This window comes from Anser cygnoides, chromosome 16 (genome assembly GCF_040182565.1).
Source record: "Anser cygnoides isolate HZ-2024a breed goose chromosome 16, Taihu_goose_T2T_genome, whole genome shotgun sequence".
Taxonomy (NCBI): Eukaryota; Metazoa; Chordata; class Aves; order Anseriformes; family Anatidae; genus Anser; species Anser cygnoides.
In genome coordinates this window covers 15,372,897-15,394,531 of record NC_089888.1, presented here as the reverse complement: position 1 = coordinate 15,394,531, position 21,635 = coordinate 15,372,897, and the positions used below count along the sequence as shown (strand labels likewise).

General features: G+C 44.6%; 1 protein-coding gene across 2 annotated transcripts in view; it reads left to right on the top strand.

Annotated features, from left to right (window-relative positions):
* Positions 1-1,100: 1,100 nt before the first annotated feature.
* NDRG3 (NDRG family member 3) overlaps positions 1,101-21,635 on the top strand; it is a 60,566-nt gene continuing 40,031 nt past the window's right edge. For both annotated transcript variants that reach the window (XM_048048906.2, XM_048048905.2), the window contains exon 1: positions 1,101-1,229. The gene's annotated coding sequence lies outside the window, so the exon portion shown is untranslated. The remainder of the gene's footprint in view (positions 1,230-21,635) is intronic.

Here is a 21,635-nt window from a genome sequence, read left to right as displayed (position 1 = left end):
TTAAGACATTCCCAAAGAGCCAGGAAAGCAGCAATAGTGAAAGCACTCTTTACAGTTGCAAACACCAAGTTTTGTGCAAAACTTGCTGCCAGTTTAGTTACATTCATGGCATCTGTGAAAGGAATATGGCACCAGGATTTGTCAGTAGGTATGTGGTTGAATAACTGCGACCTCAGAGTGGGCTGCCTCAAACATTCACATCTGCATGTTGCATGTGCATTGGTTTACACTGGGAAGGTGGCACTGCGCTCCACTGGAGCGGTACGAATTGTACCACTGGAATGGTACGATGTACCTTGTACCAAGCAAGAGATTGCAGCTTGTTTGTGACTGCTGTGCCCAGGTGAGTGTCTAGCTGGGATTTCACATGATGAGTTCTTCAGTGGTGACTTGGCAGCAGACTGAGCTGGTAAATGAAGTTTTCTTGTGTTCTAAGTTTTCAAAATATTATTGTGTAAGAGTGAAAGGAATAGAGATGAAGAGGCCACAAGGAAAAACTGAGCCTGGACTCATAGACCAGAGGGTGCTGAGAAAGTGCTGCACAAAGAGAAGGGCTGATGAGCACGGCTCGACATCTACAGAAGCGTTCACGTCCCTTTGTTACAAACACCATGCAGCAAAACGTTTCCCATCTCACTGAAACAGTCATGGATGAAGGGCCACGACGATCGTTTTACCTAGGTGCACTCCTCCAATGCAGCCAACAGTAAAAAGGGTTTGATGTTCAAGTCAGCCATTCCTTGGGTGCTTGCCATACTACCTCCCCATCAAGCATCCAGCCTGAGGAGCCAAACGGCGCCTTTTGTCGGTGCCTGTGAAAACGCAGGCTGCCAGGCTCCCTCCGAGCCATCACCCCCCTCCGCTCGCCGCCACCCCACGGCCCCGTCACCGCGGCGGGCCGGGGGCTGCACGCCTTCCAACTTCTGTAAAAGATGAGAGCGAACGCGAAACGGCACAGAGAGCTCGTACTAGGGGAGAGCCGGACGCATTCCTCCTGGGAGCGCGTACCGCAGCGCTCCCAGCGCCTGCTCCTGCCGGCATCCCCCTCAGCCGGGGGCGGAAGGCGGTGCCCGGCGGACGGCTCGCGAGACGGCGCTGCCGCCATCTTCTTTGTAGTCCCGAGCCCCGCCACGAGCCGTGCGCGTGTGCGGGCCCGCGGCGCGGCGCGCAGGCGCAGAGCGGCCCCCCCATGCCGCGGCGGCCGGAGCTGCTGAGGTGCCGCCGTCCAGGTGAGCGCCGCGGCCGCCCGCGGGCCGGGGTTGAGCCCGCGCCGGGGCGGCGCTGAGCCCTGAGCCGGCGGCCCCGCCGGCCCGCGCTCCGGGCGGCTTCTGCCGCTGCCGGGCTCCGCGGCACTGAGGCGATCGGTGGCCGCCGGGCAGTAGGTGCCGAGCGGCGGCTCCGCGGGGAGCGGCGGCGGGCAGCGGGCGGGCGGAGGGCGAGCGGCGGCGGCGGCTGTGCCCGCGGGCACCGGCAGCGCTGCCGAGCCGAGCGGAGCCGAGCCGTGCACCGCGGCGCCGCTGCGGCCGCTGCCCGTCCCGGGGCGGAGCCGGCTGCCGGTTACCGCGGCGGGGCCCTTCCCGGGCGGCTCCCGCCGAGCTGACCGCAGCCCCCGGGGGCCGCCGGGCCGCCGCCGGAGGAGGGAGGGCTGCGCGCTGCTTCCCTGCGCCGGGGACGGCACCGCGCCGGCACGGAGCTGGCTCGGGAAACGATCCCTCGGCACTCCGGGCTTCGCTGGGGAAAAAAAAAAAAAAAAAAAAAAAAAACGCCTTCAAAACTCGCCCCGGCTTCTCGTGGAGATGACGCCGGTCGTTTGAATAAAGCGCTGGGGTGCTCCGGGCTGCCGCTTACTGTGGTCGATAGCTTTCCTTTGAGAGTACTCGTATCTTAAAATTCGCAGGTCTTGATTTCTTTTGGACAACAAAAACATATATTTTTTTCTTTAATTCGATAGGGTCTTGTTGTTGTATGAATAGGAAAGGAATAGGCTGTATAAAAAATATCTTATGCTGACTTGCGTCATCGCTTTAGGTCAATGTCCGTTTATTTGATGTGTAATGTAAGTCATGGGGAGTACTTCAAAGCGTTGTAGTGAAGTCAGGTGCTTCCATTAGCATGAAAATCCTTGCTGTAAGTCCCATGCAGAAGATGCCTGGGTTACAGAAGAAACAGTGTCATGGGCGACCCAGAGGAGCGGGGTTTGCCGTCTGACCCCGCGGCAGCACCTGGGGACATTGCCGAGTCAGAGCCCGGTGTCTGATCCAGTTCTTGATTCGTTCCTCTCAGGTTTGCAGGTTTGGGGAGCCTGGAACCAATGTGGGATCCAGCCGTGGCACGGGGCGGTTGCAGCATGCAGGTCACGGTCCCAGTTGGTAGCAGAAATGGGACAACTTGGTCAAGCACGTGTTTGCTCCAGGGAATAGGAAAGGTCTGTTGAGTGCTAGGGAGTTAAATCTGGGAAACCCAGAAGAGGTTTTGTGCTTGAGTGCCGAGATGATGAGACGATGGGTTTACAAGTGGAGCAGAATCCACTTCTCTTCCTTTGTCAGGCACATTCATGACTCTCCTATATTCAGATAAGATGATGGAGCTCATTGCTTTGGCTTTGCCTGTCCTTTTCTATAGGAACAAGAGGGCAACAGTCTTCCAAACCCCTGTCAAACTATGCTTAGCCCTGATGTAGAGGTCCATGGCAAAAAGTTAATAGGTTATGTAAAATCTAAGCTGAGTTTGGTAACAGCTTGGAGCTTTCCTGTCGGATAACTGAACTGGACTAGGAAGCAGAACTTACCAGATATGTGTCCCATACTCAAATAGGACTGAACTAGGGGTAGACTGCTGAAGAAATGAGGTAATCTTTAGGGTTCGTTTGGATTATTAGTCATGGGACTGGGATTGTGGAGAGGGCTCAGTGCTGAGAATGACTATTCCAATTTTATTTGTTTGGGATTTGGAAACTTAGTTTGTTTCAAAGGAAGTACTGAAACTGGCTGTGCTGAGGGCAGAAACTTAGTGTGGGCTATAGCTGGCTTTCACTGAGGTGCTTGCCTTTGCAAAAGTAGAAGCTGGATTAAATGATAATTAAACAACTGCTGGAAGCAGCATTGTTGGAAATTTTAATTTTATTCCTGGCTACTCATTTTATATGTTAGGTAAAAAACTAATGTAAGTTAACAAACATGCTTAATTTGTGTTTACCTTATTTCAGATCACCTTCAGAAATCCTTCACTGCTTCATTTTGCAGCTTGTGTTTCACGTTGGTCACGCATAACAGGATCTTTAAATGTATTATTACACTTATGTTTTCCACTGAAAAATGTTAGATTTCAGAGGCTTTTGTTATGCTTTGGTCTCTCAAAGATATACTATGAAATTAAGTGAAAGATGCTACTAAGACAATTTTCAGTCTTAAACATTACTCTGTTGCATGCCCAAAGTAACATTATAGCAAAGTTGTAATATATAGGTATGGCATTTTGATGAAGAAGCTTAAAAGACTATTGCCATAATATTGTCTTAAGTACACTTAAAAGCTGATTTGTTTTCTCCTTTTTTTAAAAAAAATTTTGTATTTGGTTTTCATGTATAACGGAATACAGGTTTTTGTTTTGAATTATTTAAATGTCATTCTTGCAAATAATAGCTCACCAGGGTTGCTACTACTCTCATTTCCTGAAAAAAGGAAAGCCATATACTCAGTGAATTCTATACCTGTAGCTGTAGTCAGTGCTGACACCATAACACTCTGTTATCGGGGTTTATCTTGTTCTCATCATCTACGAGATGTATCTTGGATATGAGTAAATATGCTTCTGCTGCTTATGACTCTTAAGCCTTGTGTTGGACAGTTGCACAGTGCTGATTAAGGCTACTTGTGTCTGTAATTATTGCAGCCTGATTTAATCCATGATAGAGGAGAATGGAGGAGTATTTTTGCTACTGTTTCTCTGTATAATGTTGAAGAAAATTTTTCTGGTGTATGTCTTAATGCATCCTAGCGGCCTCATTTTTAATATGAATGTAGTTTGGGAGGAATAATGAAATTCTATGTTGTGTTCCCCTGGGAAGCCTCAGTATTCTGGCCAGATCAGGTGAATTATTAAGCAAGGCGGTGGTTATGTGGTCCTGACGTGGGAATGACTGGGTGAGACCCTCTATTGTGCAAGTCAGAGCTGATTTTAATAATCTCACTTAGCCTTCAGTTTTCTTCTTGTGAGTTCTGAATTTTAAATGGACTTCCTGGATTTTTAGTAATATATTTTTATCGATCACTCATCTTATTCTGTCTGTTCATATCCCCTTGGCTTTTGTGACTAATGTGGCACCATTTAACGTAATGATCAAATTGACGCTGCAGGAAGCGTGCAAAGGAATAACTTTGTTTTCATTTGGCTATGAACCTTACCAGACTTGGATGCATTTCTGTATTTACGACAGGTTTTAGTTCACTGAAGTCATATTCCTTACTTTGCATATGGTGGAGGTTATAGTTGCAATGTTTGATTTTAAAGAAACCTTTACTATTCGATTGTGTATAAACCAGACTGATGATTCTATTCATATTTACCAGTTGGATTAAAAAAATATGAAATCAGCCTTTTTTTTTTTTCCAAAAGAGCTTAATTGTAGCTTTTCTCTGGGTGTTTGAGCAGAGGATATAAGCAATCTGCCGCCTCCTTTTCATCTGTACTTTGGTGGTGAAGCTGCATATTACATCTAAAACTGATCTATTGACCAGTTGGCAAGGAAAAGGGCTTGTCAAATTCATGCCCTGTCTTGTAGCACCTCCAGCACTAACTGGATGTTGTCCTGAACCCGTTGAGCCCCTGCTCTCCAGATCAACTTCTGCCAGGTAAGCAAGTTGAATGAGTTCAGTGGAGGTCTGAGGAGTACCAGAGGTGGAATTGATTTTTATGGTATACAAACAGACGCAGAATCAGGTGGAAACACCTATTCTGCTATTCATTCCTGACAGCCACTAAAAGGGATGCCTAGAAAAGGGCAGGTCAGGGCAAGTTATATATGCCTTTGTCGGAGCCCTCTTATCTCTCGTCAGCTCTAGGATGTCAATAGGTAGATGTTCTCATTTATTTACGTAACATTTAATCTATTTTTCTTCTGTGAATCTGCCCATATCTCTAGTACATTTAAACATATAGCGTCCCAGGGGAGGCTTTCCAGAGCACAGAATAATGCTGTAGGAGCTAATTACATCAGCTTTTTTATTTTGAACCTGACAGCTGCTACCTTCAGTTCATATTTCGTATGAAATTTTGTATTGTTTGAAGCAGTGAACAACTGATCTCTGTTTACCTTCTCCGTGCGGCTGGTGATTTTATAGACTTCTGTCATATGTCACTGCAGCAGTCTCTGTTTCCAGGCAGAAGAGCCCTAGCCTAATCAATTATTCCTCATTGTTTATCTTTTCAAACCCTGTTTCCCTTTTAGAAATGTTTTCCACTTCCACTGTGTCCCCTTGAAATGAGGGAACAGGCTGTATCCAGGATTTACGGTGCAGGTATACTACAGCTTTATGTGGTAGTTTAATTCCATTTCTTTCCTAATCACTTCCTAATGTTAGATTTATTCTTTTTTAATTGTTGAAGGGGTGAGAGCTGATGGTTTTATCAGTCGGTCATGACTCCAGCAAGACTTTCTGAACATTAATATCAGTTTGGAGCACATCACTTTACATGTAAAATTAGGATTTTTTTTTCCTGTGTGCTACTTTATTTGCACTGAATTTCATCTGATGTTTTATCTCCCGATTACTCAGTCTCATGGGGTTTTTCTGCAGTTCTTCAGTCAGCCCTCATCTCTCCTGTCAGAATAGCCTGTACCCTCAGCAGGCTTTTGCTTCCCTCTTTGCCCCCTCTTCCAGACCATTCATGAACACAGAGTGCAATGCAGAGCACTGCATAAGGCTCCTGGGTGTCTCCCTCCTGTGCGAGAATCGACCATTTATCCCTACGCGGTCATCTGTTTCCCAGCTAGCTATTAGTCCAGGCATGGGCTTTCCCGGTTCTGCTGTAACTGCAGAGCTTTCCGGGTGTGATCGTGTGTTGTGGTCCCATCGCTGCTCTAAGCAGACACTGGAGCAGCCGTCCTTGCAGCCCTGCCGGCTCCCTCCGGCTGCCATGTGAAGATCCGAGCCTGGGAGCAGATCTGGCTGGAAATGAACTCAACAAATTATAAATTAATACTGATTTAGTGTTGACGTCCTGATAGCATACAAATATGCAGATTTAATTAGAAGCAATTCAGTTAGATGAATGCATATTTCTGAGCTTGCTGCTGATGATTAAAATTGTGACCCTACAGGCTCAGCTGTAGTCTGGACTGAAGGCAGTATATGTGTCAGTGCACAGATTTGCACTATTTATTTCAAAATTGGCACGAATTTGATGCTGTAGTTAGATTAGTTTGACTTGGTGTATGAATCACACCTAGGTACTAATTAGATCGATTTTGTGACTGCTTCTTAGACTTTTCCACTGTGTTAAAGCAGAAAAACAAACTGACCATGGGATAATACCTGGAATTTCTTAAAGACAGTGAACGAGGGTTTTTTGTGCATTTATGTAAATCAGTAGGGATCTAGTATTATTCTTTATCCTGTATATGGACTTTGTTCTATTTTAAACAGTTGCATGATAAATATTTCAAAAGTATGTAAATGGATATTAACAAATTTTGCCACACATGCTCTTGTGTTTTGTAAACTCTAGAATTATTCTGGATTTTAAGTTTCCTAAATGCAAACAGTACAGTTCTATAATGAAATTTCTGATCACTAAATAGGATTTTGAGGTGTCTTCTTGAAAATTCATATCCAGGTTCGCCACTTCCGTTGTCATAAACTATGTAATAACAGTGCCCTGCTGAGGGTTTTTGGGGGTTGTCTTTCTGTGTGGAGAACTAAAATTAGGTGTTTCTGTTTTTAAAGGTTTCTTTTGCCTATGATAGACTTGAAATGTATCGTTGAGCTAGTGAAGTCTGTTTTTCTCAGTTTGTGTAGGTGCTTCTACCTTCACATAGGTAAAAAGGAAAAAAAATGGACTTGTGTAAGTACATAGCTATATGACTTGGACCGGTGCATTTTCTTCCACAAAAAGGAGGGCTCGTGTGGTTCTGTGTTTTGTTTTGCATGAAGGAACATGGGGCTCAGGAGCGGCGGGGTCGACACCTGCTTTTCTGCGCTGCCCAGTCGGGTGCTGCCTGGTTTGTCTGCCGGGGCTGGGTGCTGGGAGCTCCTGTGGGCATGTGCTCATCTGCTGCTGCGGGGGCCTTTGTCAACCCTTGTGTGCCACCAGCGTTGCTATTTTGCTGATGTAGTTTGCTCTGACTGAGTTTTGTCAAAGCAGAAGTCCTCGTTATGGAGTCAATGTCTGTGTTCCTTTGTGTAGGGTGAGGCTACCATGTACAGTTCTTCGGGTGCTCAGGAAAGCTGGGGATCTCGTTTCTCATTTTACGATGCCATTGAGGCTTTTCCGCAGCCTGAGGGATGGCAAGGCACGGGACTCAGTGAAAACCTCCATGTGGATTGTGTCAGCCACGGGACAAAATGATAATTTCCTGACATTTCTAAGAGAAATAGGCAATTGGAAACACTATTTTAAGTGTCAATCAAAGAGCTCCTTTGCCTCGTTCCAAAGCTTTTTGGTCCCTTTTAGGACTAAATGTCAGACCCAGCTGGTTCTCCAGCTGCGGCATGCTGGGCTACTGAGTGAGGCGATGTGTCGGGTTGTCTGGGCTGGCTGGTACAGCAACAGCTCCAGCCCCGCCGGGCAGAGTGCCTCCACTGGCTGTGAGACCCGGGAAGGCCGGGGAGGTGCCTTGGTGTTTCCCGCTGAGCTGTGGGATCACCAGGCCCGCGGGCTTCTGCCTGCCAGCAAGCACCGTGCTTTAAAGGAAGGTGAAGTATTCTGAAGCGAGTTACACGGTGTAATACCTACATAAAGCAAATGCTTGTAGCTGCTGTTGTGGTGTAGGGAGAAACAAAAGGCAGGTGGGTTGTTGAGAAGACAGCCATCAGGGCGGCTGCTTTATGGGACCTCACATGTGCCCGCCTCAGGCTGTGAATGCTGCGTTGTTACAGCAGCTCCCCGGTTGGCACTGCAATGTTTGTCATCCAGTAGTGTTTGGTATACCTACTCCCCATGCTTTTGCGTTAGTATGCCATATAATTGATGGTTGACTGAGGAATCAGCGTAATCTGGGACTGCAGCTTTTCAGTTGCTGGCCCGTCATCATAAAGATTTTAATGCAAAAGGCTGAGTGGCAAAAATGGCCTGGAACGTTCAAGCAGAGTGAATACAGAGGCACAGGGGAGGCAGCAGATTTGTCTGTGCAAATGAGTTAGTGAAGAAGTTCAGATTACCTCTTCTTCCAAGAAGTTAAAGCGTGTTGTTTTTTTGGACAGCAAAGTTGTGTTTTTATTTGTTTTTAGTGCAATATTTAAAAAAGAAAAAGAAAGTTGTTAGGCTCCCACCTCTGAGGGGAGAGAGGTGTGGTGAGTGTGCTGCAGCGACTTGATCACACCCCAGCCTGGGAACTTTCAGCACAGGGCATCTTGTCATGAAGGAAGGTTTAAGAAAAGTCTTTTGACCACACAGAGCAGAAGCGCTGCACCCGCTGAGCAGTATTCAAGTACTTATGTACTTATGTTCAACTTCTGGGTGTGATACTTGCGGATGGAGAACACTCTTTAAAAAAGGAGCTACTGCCCTTAAAACCAAGTTGAATTCATTTTCCGTTAGCTCAGGTTATGTGAATATACTCTTGCCTGGACATACTGCATGTACTAAGAGGATGTGTGTCCAGACTGCGTTGTGCAAGTAATTGCTGACTAATTTTTACTCTGGACGTGCTCTTACAGAGGGAGCTGTCTCAGGCATGTGATTCTTGCTCAGATGTCCTGTCGGGAAGTCTTAGTGGCCTTGAGAGTGTTTGGCGGTCCTGCAGCACTCGCTGTCGCCCAGCCCTGCTGTCCCTGCTGTGGGATCCTGCCCCAGGGAAGCCTGCAAGGAAGCCAGACCTTTGGTGACGCGCTCCTCAAGGGGCGTCCTCGTTCTGAACATCAGTGGTGCCGCGCTGGAGAGCTTCAGTGTGGCAGGGGCAGGGGTGAGAAACACTTTTCCCAGAAAAAAAAAGCCTCCCTTTTGAAATAAGTGTTCTTTGGCTGGGGAATGGAAGATTTTATTTTCTTTTTTTTTTTTTACTGTTTAAAAAAAAAAAAGATGACCTGACAGGGTGTGGATACGCACAGCCTCTCTGGCCTGAGGCAGTCATACCAAGATAGTGATGGAGACTTCTTGGACCCTTCTTGCCAAAAGCTCTTTGCTGTCTTTTATTTTTATTTTTGTTTCCTGTTCATGCATCTCAAATAGGAATTACTGTGTTCTGTGTGATGCATATTCTTGTGTTTTCTTCACAAAATCTTTGCAAATACGTAGGAATGTCAGCTGTGATTCCCAAGCTCTAGGTAGCCTGGCTGACAGTCGCTGTTATTGCTGAGGATTACTGATTTCTGAACAACTCCTGTACCCACGTATTTCAGCAGCCCTTCGAAATCTGGGAAGCAACCGCCTCGGTGCCAGTGTGGTCTGGCCACGTGCGTGCTACAGCGGCCTCCCTAGTGCAATGGTACAGTCAGGCCGTCAAGCCCTTCTGATAGCAATCCGGTTTGCGCTGTGAGAAATGGCTTTTATTGTTATGCCTGGTAGTAATTGTCAAAACTAAGTGTTTTCAAGTGTAATTCTAGGCCACTATAATTATGCCGCCACTCTCACCAGTGTAAGAGTGTCTTCAAAATAATTTGCAAAGCTCACCAGTTGGTTATGCAGGAGGGGCGTCTTTTGCCTGTTCCGTGTGAACACCTTCCATTTTTGGCAGTGTTAGTAGGTGTTAGAAAATGATATTTCCTGGCTAATAGCAGCTTTTCTTGGCAGTGCAGTGACCCCTAAAGGCTTCTTAGAAGTCTGTAATCCTGCTTTTTTATTAACAGTGATATCCCCTGGGGAGCAGAATTCCTGGAGGACAGTTAAATCCTGTGGATAGCCAAGAATGGGTCTGGGCGCCTGTCCCCGACTTGCGGAAGCAGAGAGGGAGGTGCCTCAGGAAGGGACAGGGACTGCAGGTTGCTGTCTGCTTGCCAGCAAAGGGATAGGGACTGCAGGTTGCTGTCTGCTCGCCTTGCCTGGGGCTGAGCTGCAGCCGCCTCTTCAGCCCCGCTGCCAGCAGCAGCACTGCCGCAGCAAGGGGGCCCCGGCTGCTGCCCTTGTCTTTTCTTATGGAGCTGTTGTGGTCGGAAAAAAACCTACAGCTTTTTTTTTTTTTCCTCATTTAAAAAGATGTTTTATTCAGGTTACGAAACAAGCCCAAGAAAGCTTCAAAACGCCAGCTTTTAAAATTGCTTTGCATGGGATTTCTCAGATGGATGAAGGAGGAATTCACTGAGCATTAGCTTTTTTTGTCAGTGATAGGATAGCATAGGTTTTCCTTTGTCCTTTCACAAGATAACTGTTTTTTCTATTAAGTTAAACTGCTTCATACTTCTTTAATAAAGGCAGCATTTTCTTATAAATGAAAACATGAAATCAGCTAGAGAAGTTTAAGCTATCTTAAAAAAAGGAAAAGAAAAAAAATAAGAAATTGAATATGCTTCATTGTGTGGTATTACAACCTTTGAAGAAATTCATAGTAAAAATGGATATGAACTTAGACTTTACATAAAGGTAGGATAACTACGGTCAGTATTTCATTTTCATAAAATAAGGACTGTTCAGGCAAAAGTGTTACTTAGCCTTTACGCGGGTCTCCAAAGCATATAAATGTTTTCACTTTCTCTTCTTCTCTGATTATTTGGTAGGTGGTAGATGCTGGGGGAAGATGGTGGGAAAAGATTAAAATGCCTTAAAACAATATGCACCAGAAAGCTGAATTCAGGACCTAAGCATTAATTATCCGAACTGAGAAGTGTCGTAGTGCGGGTGTCTTGCTTTTCTTAGTTTGATTTCTTTGATGTGATACATTAACATTTTCTCAGATCTCTAGCCTTCAAACGTCATTCTAGTCTGTGGATTGATTGTAAACATGGCACTTGTGGTGCTATTTTTGTCATTATCTCCACGTTAAAATGAACTGCTTATGTAGAAACCATCATCAGTCATCTTGTTGGCCTAAAAATGATTTTAAGGGAATATAGTCTTAATATTGCGAAAGCTATCAATGAGGAAGGACTTTCAGAACTAAAGTTACAATCTTGAAACACTGCCTTTAGTGAAATCTGAAGTATTTTTGTCTTATCTATCGTACACAAAATCACAGAATGGGTGAGGTTGGAAGGGCCCTCCAGAGACCATCTGGTCCAACCCCCTGCTCTAGCAGGGTCACCCAGAGCATGTTACACAGGATCGCAGCCAGGCAGGTTTTGAGTATCTCCAAAGAAGGAGACTCCACAACTTCTCTTCAGGGCAGCCTGTTCCAGTGCTCAAATTTTGTTCTGCATTTTTAGAAGAACCCAAGGTCTTCCCAGCAGTGGTGATTCCAAATCACTTTTCGTAGACTGGGGCCACAGCTTTCAAGACTGACACTTGCCTTTCCGTAAACCAAGGGAGTTGTTTTGCAGTGCCTGTGTCCTTCAGCGTGGTTCCAGCATCTGTGGAAGTAAGCACATGGGGAAAAGAAACATACAAGTGGAGGTGCAGGTCGGGAGCTCTGGTGTGCGGCTGGGCTCCCGCGGCACAGCAGCCAGAGGACGGGGATCTGTCTTCTACTTGCAAATTGGCCAAACAGTCGAAGACGGTGGGGATTTCTGTGCTGTTAGTAGATGGTTCACTCCTTTTTTACAGGCATGTTTCTCTGCTCATCATTTTTAGGGGTTGAGCTGTCATATCTCCAAAAGGTCAGCTTTTACCTTTTCGTAAGCAGGATTTAGTGATTGCCATCGTTATATGGGTAAGGGTCCAGCTAGGCAGTGTTGTGCTTCCTCTCTCACAGTGGCAAGAGGAAGAACGAGTTTTGTTACTGGTGACTCAGTAATAAAAGGTCTTTCCGCATTTCTCCCTTGATTACAGCTTCACTTAAAGGAAAACCAAAGCATGTATAACTGAGGTGAATATTTAACTGGAGTAGGGCTGCCAGTGTATCAGATTACGATGGAAAGTGCTGGTCGTTTCATTGAGCAAAAGTTATTCGGTGCAGACCCAAGATCCCAAGAGAAATGGCACCTTTCAGTGCCAGCGTGGCTTGGGAGAGGAATGACACAAATTCTTTACCCTGTTCTGGGCAGGATGGACAGCTGCAGTACTGAAACTGATCTCATCTGATGTAAGAAACATTACCTGAACAGTCCCAGAAAACTAAGAGTACAGCCTAAGAATAGATTAAGATGAATTACTCAAATCAGGTCAGCATGTTTGTTTTTAAGAGAAATGAATGCATGAGCCTGTAAATGATTCTCACTGTGCCTACCTTTTACCTGAAACTCTTAAACAAGCCTAGGACTTACCTGCTGTTGTGGATGGACACTTTTCTCTTGGTTTGCAGCTGCTGGGTTTTGCTTCTGTTCCTGCTTGCATTCCTGTGCTGCTGATGCAGGAAAGAGATATGGGAAAGTATTAACGTGTATTTGGATTTGTAAGGTTTGGATAGTTGCTGCAAGCGAAAAGCCAGTACTAGAGACGTGCTTCCCAGCCTGGACTATAGGAATCTTTGTTTTAACTCGTTCTGTAGGAGTCCCCAAATATTTGCACTGACTTGCAGATGTTTTTCAGAGCTGCTGCTGCTGCAGTAATATTTGTGTGCCTGTATAGCTCAATTTGGTTTTAAAATTGTGTAGCTGCAGTTTTCTTCTGTGCTTTTATATCATGCTGAGTTGGTTCTTGCTACCAAGATGCAGTGAACTCAAACCTAGTATAGCTCATAGAGAAATGCAGAAAATGTATATGAAAGGGCTAATTAAAAAAAAAAAAAAAAGCTCAACTCAAGGTCAAGGGAGAAGAATATGAGCTTCTTTGATTAAAAATGTTTCATTAAAAATTTTCAACAATTCCCAAAAAAATCCCAATTCAGGGGATTTTTCTAAAAATTTACCCTAGCAAAGTCAACATTTTTCAGAGGAGATTTTTTTTCAGCTGTCTGTGCTAAGGAAATGGGAAAGCGGAGGAAAGCAGGGCATTACATAGAAGGTTGCCTGCACATTTGTAAAGGTGTGTGGAAGTACTGAGGCATGTTTCCTTAGAGAAACTGATATATCTCTGTAGAAGCATGAAGAATGTTCCTATAGTGCACTAAAATCTTGGACGTGATCTACGCTGGACTTCATTATCAGCATAATTATTCTGACAAATTCTTTCAGTGTAGAGTATAAGAGAATTAAAGAAGGAACAAAGGCATGGAATAAGAAGAAACATGAGGAGACATTAAGTAGTTTAGGACTTTGCACCTTGGAAGGGAGCCACTGGGAGGACAAAGGAAAGTAACAAAGTTTTATGAAAGCATGAATGGCATAGAAGGTGAGTAAAGAACAACCAGCAGCTCTGAGACTGTTGTGAGTAAAGAACAGGCAACATTCTGAGTCTGTTGGGATATGCAATAAAACTTTGCCTATAAATTGGACAGAAGGAAGATTTATTTTAAACAGTGTTTTCACAGGGTTACCCATTACCACAAGGCAATGAAGAGGCCAAAGGCACAGAGAAGTGAAATTTAGGAAAATAAATGGGAGAGAGGTAACAGAAATGACAATGTCTGTTGATTAAAAAGTAAATTATTTATGACAACAAGCATAAGAGCTACTTGTGAAGAGAAATGGATGAATCCTATGGGACTGAGTAATAAAACAGAGTATTTTAAAATCATTGTAGTGAAGAACCTGAAGAACATCCCCCCCCCTTCATGTATACAGTGATGAGCTCTGAATTGACTTTCCAGTCATAGATGAAACTCGAGGGTTATAATAGGCAGTTCTATGAGAATATTATCTCAGTGGTTGGAAAAGCAAATTGAAGGTTATGTTCTCGAGAGAAAAATAAGTGATCAAAGGAGGACACATACTACTGTATAAACCTTCAGTGCACCCACGTGGTGGTTGCTGCGTCAGCGCTGGACTCATTGCACCTAAAGAGCCACAGACGCTGGGAGGAGTGCTGAAAAGGTTGGCCAGAGCAATGGCAGCTGTGAAATGGGTTCCTGGTAGAGAATGATCGGAGAATCACAGAACTGTAGGAGTTGAAAGGGACCTCCAGAGATCATCAGGTCCAGCCGCCTGCCAGAGCAGGCTGCCCAGGTAGGCATCCAGACGGGCCTTGAATATCCCCAGAGAAGGAGACCCCACAACCTCCCTGGGCAGCCTGTCCCAGCGCTCCGTCACCCTCACTGTGAAGAATTTCTTTCACATGCTGGTGCAGAACTTCCTGTGATCCATTTTGTGGCCATTGCTCCTTGTCCTGTCCCCACAGACCACTGAAAAGAGGTTGGCCAAATCCCTCTGTCTCCCACACCTCAGGTATTTATACACATTGATGAGATCCCCTCTCAGTCTTCTCTTCTCCAGGCTGAACAGACCCAGGTCTCTCAGCCTTTCCTCACAGGGAAGATGCTCCAGGCCCCGTATCACCTTTGTGGCCCTCCGCTGGACTCTTTCCAGGAGATCCCTGTCTTTTTTTATACCAATAAATAGATGATAAATAGATCAAAACTTAAGTCTTAAAAAGATCTCTTTGAAGGGGTTGTAATGGAAACAGAAAGTCTTAGTAGCCAGGAGTGAATATGAACCAATTATTCACTGTCTCTTCCAGTTAAAAGACCAAGACCATCACGTGAAAATAGTGGTGACAGGCTCAAAACAAATAAAGTCAGATTCTTATAAAGTGGGAGCAGGACCTCCTCCTTTCTCATCGGCATTGAGATTTTAATCTGTTGGCGCAATTCCCTGGATTTCGGCTCATTTACTCGGCAGTTAACGCTTCATCAGATCGCTGTTCACAGTGCTTTTAAAGCTGAGCTCTAGAGCTCTTTTTGTAAGAGAAATCCTCTTTAATGTTGGAGCACAGCTATAAAGCCTGGCTGAAACAGCCCCTTGGATCATTTCTTCACCGGGCAAAAACAATGCAACTTCTTAACAAACTGTTTTGGTGCAAATACCCAGTAAAGTCAAATACAGCCATTACAGATTACAATATATAGCCTTGCCTGGGGGCCAGTGTTTTGGGGTTGTTACTGGAATATTAAATATCTACAGTATCAAGAGCTAATGCGTCACCTTCATCTGCCAAAGTCAGTAGGGATGGTGGCATACGCTTACAGTTGCAGCAGGTAGTTTCAGGTTCGCCTACTGCAGAAGCAGTACGACAGTAAAGCACCATCCAATGACACCAGTGTTATTTGGGGTTTGGTCTGTGGGATTTAGAAAAGGAGTCACTGAGGGAGAAGGTTTTGGCTTCATGGAAACTCTTCCTGAGTGGGAAGACTGATGTGTCTGTCCTTCATTCTGCTTTTGCTGTGAGTCGTCTGTAAGACATCAGCCGTTTTAACCAGGACATGCTTCTACTGTTCAAGTGCTGTTCATTTGTGGATTGTTGCCTGTGTGGTTTTGTGTTCACGCATTCACCGACAAAATTAATTTCTTGCCATTGTATACTGATTCAGAGTACCTTACTTTACTTAATTGTAAAGAGAGATATCACTGTACGCTCATGAATTCAGACAGATGAGTTGTGCTTTGGGACTTGTTTCAGTTTAACATCTCCTCCTGACCTGGCGAAGGGCTTACAGTCTCAAAAGCTTGGGACTCCCCTCCCCCAGTTAGTTGAATAAAAGATACTACCTCAGTCTGCAAATCTTACTGCAAGATATTCTGAGGTTGAAAGAAGTGGGGGTGATGAGGTCTGGTGGTGGTTCCTAGTGTAGGGATGGGGGTGATGAGGTCTGGTGGTGGTTCCTAGTGTAGGGATGGGGGTGATGAGGTCTGGTGGTGGTTCCTAGTGTAGGGATGGGGGTGATGAGGTCTGGTGGTGGTTCCTAGCTAACCCACGCTGTGCTAGGGTTGCCACGTTTGCTGAGCTGCGGTGTGAGTTTGTGGCTTCAGGGCCCTCGTTCCCTGGGAGAGGCCGACGTCTGCGTGCGGCTGCCTCGCTTCTGAGCAGGGTTTGTCTGTGCTTAAGGCTGGATCAGGCTCTTGGGTTGGTGAGGGGATGTTCTGTAAGAAGGTGCGTTATCGTTTCACTTTTTAAGTATTGCACACGATCCAGAGTAATTGCATTACAGAGGCTTGGCTGATAACTAATTGTGTTATACTCTGTGTATGCTCTGAGACCTCTCCAGCAGTCAGCTAAAACTCGTTGGCTTAAATTACTGTGAAGGAGGCTCAGAAAATAATCTACACTTCGGTTCCATGATGTCTTCTGAAACTAATATGATATACCCAATTGGGTATGGCATCTGTTAATAACACAATACACCTGACTAATTGCATCTTACGGTATGGCGGTACCTTTCTTTAGAACATTTTAAATCTCTTTTCGGTGTTTCTTTAGAATTCATGGCTGTGACATTGCATCACTGGACATAGTAAATATTTCTGCCACTTTCCGAAAGCATAAGGCACGAAGCCTGTCGGGGTGATGGTTAGTAATAGTGGATTAAAAGACATCCAGAAGTAACTAGGGCTCTGCTTTTATTTCTGAGATGACTGTATCAGCAGTGTTTTCAATGTAACTTCTGCCTAAAAGTTCACATGGGAGAAATGCGCATGTAATGTAACACTAAAGTAATATTAAAACATGGTAGATACCTGATAATTTCTCTCCAGATGAGTATTGATCGGCAAGCTAGCCTGCCTTTAGAGGAGGTATTGTGAAATGGCTTTTGTAGGGCAGGGCTTGTGCTGTAATGCATGCTTCTCTGCTGAGGGCTTTGCGCTGGGAAAATCCTTCTCTGGCCAACACGCAGACCTCTGGAAAGTGGTGGCTGATCAAGGCTGTGGGTCAGAGGAGGTTAGTCTGATTTAGCCGCCCAAGTGCGTTATGTTGCACTGAAAACTGGATGTGGGTATTGTGGTGTTGGGATAAAAGAGTATTCAGTATTTAAGAGGTAAAGCGCATGATTTTTGTGACTTTCGGGGAGAAAGGCACCAAACAGGTTTCGTGGGGAAGCCTTCCTTACCGGTTTTTCAGCAGCACAAAGCCTGATAATATCCTCTCTGTTCAGAAAGAACAGCAGAATTCTAGTGCATTGGGGAAGAAGCTTCAATGGGATCTGAAAGAGACTAAGGCTTGTCAGAAATATGCTTTGATGTACAAGCAAAGCAGAAATATCACTTGGTGCTATTCTTTTGCTCTTTCCTAGGCATTTGCTCTTGAGCTGTATCGGAGACCAGATCTTGCACTACACAGCCCCAGTGCAGCTCTTTGTGTTGTTACTCTGGAAACTGTTCAATATTATTCAGAAAGGGGGGAAGTTCAATTTAATACTAAACCTGTTACTTTGACATACTAACATCTGCCTGAAAAATCTACCAGGAGATGAATTTCTGTTATGTCTAGGCCTTTAGCTGGAATTACCTGACTTGGTTACTTATTGAACAATTTTAGAAAGGGAACTGTTAAATATTGCTGATGTCTGGCTGTAACAGGCACTATTTTGCATTTTTGTTTTTATTCTGGCCTATGATGTTTTCAGTTCAAAAATCTCATTGATTGCATATCTACATTCTGATACATAAAAAGGTATAAGAGCAGACGAACCAGGCCCTTCTCAGGTTTGCAACGATGGGACAAGAGGCGGCAGTTGCATCCTTACATTTTTACAAATCCGTAAAACCCTGAGCAATCTAATCCAGCTTTGAAATTACTCCTGCTTGAAGTAGGAGGCTGTGCTGGATCACCCCCAGCCATTCCTTCCAGCCCAAATGACTCTGCGATATTTAATTTTGTCAGCTTTATCTTTCGCTGGTTGTGAGGCACATTACATCCTTCTCATCTCATGCTGGTCTCTAGGGAATGAATCTGTGGTAACTGAGTCTTTCTAAAAATGGAGGGGTTACACATGAAACCAATCTAGTGACCCAGCTTCATTCAGAACCAGGCTACTGAAACTAAATCTCTTGTGTTGACACCTTCAGCTACTTCTGAAAGAAGTCTTTATTGATTTTAACCTCTTCGGGGTTTTATTTATAGTAATGGGGTGTTCTAGTTGGAGTATCCATGGTATCATGGATTTCCAGTCTAAATGCCACAATTCTTGGTGTTTTTGAGGGTGCATTGTATAATGCAGTATTTAAAAAAAAAAAAAAAAAGTCTTCAAGGAATATTTTTAAGTAATGCATTATAAGCTAATAAGCTATGTGATATGAAGGTTGCTTAAATGCTATTGCTTGTGAATGTCTTTGCTATATCCCAGGTATACAAGACTGAATTCAGCTTAATAGAAATCACCTTAACTTACTTTATTATATATATATGTTATATGTATATATTATATTAAGTTAATTCCCCCCAAAGCCTTGAATATTTGGGCTGTGTCAGTAGTTCTTCTGAACTGGGGGTTCTCATTCCCACCGTTGAGCTGGCCCCATTGCACATGTAGTCACGGAAAGCAAATGTACTGTTGGAAAAAAACCTACAAGGTTTTACAAATGCAGCAAGAATAAAAAATGAGGTTTCAAATGGAACTCTTTGATGAGTTTTACCTGTCAGATGTATTTATGGTAGGTCCCAGTGAGATCTGTGGAGGCAGCATCTCAGTGTCTGGCCAACGTACCTTGTGGGGGCTGACAGCCACGAGCTCGCAGAGCTGGCAGGATTTTCCCCAAAAGTGGTTGGTGTTTTCCATCGTACATCTCCATTGTATTCGTGCAGGCATTTACGAGCTGCCTCCAAAGCTCATAAGGAAGGATATTCACCATGCCTGGAAGAAGGATGTTCTTGCATGGCTGCATCCCATCTCTCTTTCAGCCCTCTCCAAAACAAGACAGTATTAACTGTTTTATCAGAGGGTTTCCATCCATGTTAGGAATTTATAGCATGGATGCCCGTGCTGATATGTACTAGATGTTAATGCATAGGCCTGGTTACTTGTGTTAAGGGAGAACCACAAAGGCTGTAGCAATTGAACTACTGTGCTTGTATACTTGACTACTCTGTACATTGTACGTGGTCCTCAGCTTAGACTGCAGGCTGTGGTGCTGACTTCAGAGCTCATTACACATCACTGTGAACGATCTTCTGTGCAACTGTCAAAGCAGACTTACATGGCATACACGTTTTTGTAGTCTGCACACCTTTGAGGCTTTCTTTAGTTCCTCTCAGCATGTTAATAATCTTTTTTTTTTTCAAGTTTCTTTTCCATCATTAAAAATGCATTTTCTTAACTCAGGTTATCTCAGACTGAAATGGCGATTAAGGCTGCTGTTTGACGACAGGACTTGAGCTTTATGAACAGTTTTCCAGGGGGATGGATCATAGCTGTTGCTCCATTCCCTTTGCTCTTGCCATGTACCTTGAGTGGTGCAGCCTGTTCAGAGGCCGTAAAGTGAAAGTTGAGTTCCCTGCAGCAAGGCAACTCAGATTAGCAAACTGAGTTCTGTCTTATATTCTATATGCACTTTATCTTGATTAGATGGAACGTCTGGAAGCTAAGTGCAGGCCCCTCTGGAAGAGCGGTCGTGCTCTTTCCCTTCCCTGCGTATCAGCTGGTAGCATCATGAACCTTATCAGCTCTGTGATTGAACCAAGAACTAGCCCTGCCAACAAACACGGTTTCTTGCAGTCGGATCTCAAACAAGGTCTTTATGCTGGACAGATTTAGGAAAAAAGGTAGTACGCAAGGAGCTGAAGGAGCATTTTCCTCAGTCAGTTCACTGATCCAAGTGGAAACTACTATGAAGCAATGTTGCCTAGAGAGCAGGCAGCTCCGACTTGCCACGTTGCTGCCTGGCCATCGGCCTGGTGCAGGGGGAAGAGGAAGGAATTCCTGCCTGGTGTAGGGAGGGAGGGCAGGAATATCCCTTTTGGCAGCAGCTCACAAATGCATTAAATGAATAATGAAAAAAGAATAATGAAATCGCATCCTGAATTGATTCTGAGTTGCCCCATATCCATTACTGGCTTTAGCTGTGTTAATTTGAGTTGCCTTTCCTGTGTTGGCCAGCTGCCTGAGAAGGAGCCGGACTTCAAAATTCATTCTGAAACACTGAAGAGTGTTTTCTGCTTGGAAATTAATTCAGAGACTGCAAATGATGGAGGGGGTAGCAGTACCGCAGTAGTGACAGTGTTGAAGGAATGACATGGATGGTGGAGAAGAGATTGTCCTTCAGGTGGTGCAGGCTGGGCAGTAAGCCAAGCTGAAGAGCTTGTTCAGGGGAGCTCCAAGTAGCAGTGCTATGTGGGGAAAGGGAAAGAAGCATTTAATTCATACGAGGAAGGAGGGAGAAAAGCATAGAATAAAAATCTAGATTTAGCAATTTGTTCTTCATATGAAGTGTACATGCTCTGAAAATTTGCATCAATCCTATGAATGCCACTTTTGCAAAAGGCCTGCAGTCAGAGCATGTTAGAATGAAACTGCAACCTGAGAGTTAAATCTGACTTCTGTGCGCATCTGTATTCTTATAGTCAATAGGCACGATTATTTAGTGTACGATTTTCTGATGGCCAGTTTCCATTGATTCCAGTTTGAATGAAGTAAGACATAAAGCTGGAGGACAAATATGTCCTTAACCACAGAACAGGTGAAAATGCCTCTGTGCTTTAGTTTGAGTTCTGTGAGCTGCTGGATAATGCGGGTATTGTGTTATAGAGTGGTTCCGCTGAAGGAAAAAAGGGATGTGGAAACATCATACAAATGAGATTTGCAGTTTCCTGCTGTCTCAAGATCACTGCAACATGAGATCTTACCTGCACAAGACCTATTTGTGGGTAGCAATAGCTTCTGCTTATTTCATCTCTGATGAGAGGAACAGCTTATAAAGGGAAGTGCCGCAAAGCTTTTGAGAGAGATATACCATGAGCAGAAAAGGCTCATCTGGAGTCAGTAATCTGCATCATTTTCACAGCAGTACTCTGGCATTCCAGTTCATTCCCTGTGTATCTGCACTTTACAGCTTTTGGGACTGTACTGTATAAGGGAGCTCAGCATAGTTTCAGCAGCTTTATTGACACTGGTCCAGGTAACCCAAAACAGTTTGAGGACTTTTAATATTTTTCTTGCATTCTTGCTTAATCAGCCCTATTCAATGCCTACAAATTCAAATGGTGACTGAGGATGATGTTTGCTAGCTGAGCTTAGATACGCATGTGGCAGCGTGACACTTCTCATAGTTAGAAATCGGCTGCTTTTTCCAAAATTAATGGAAAGCTAGTCACAAACCTTTTCCTTGCCAAACCACTGTTAAATGTAGGTCTGATTTAAACTCCTTAGGACCTGTTTTTTGTAGCTGGCATTTGTGTGCTGGGTGTGGCCCAGGTGTAAGGGATGTCAAAATACGCTGCGGTGAGAAGCTGCTGTTGCTCGTGTGCAGGAGCTGGCACAGTGCTGCTGAAGCAGAACACGATTTCTCTCCCCAGGCTCACAGTTTGTCTTGGAGCACCGTGTGGTGCATTCCCAAAAATACATGAGCTGAAACACAGAAAGTGAG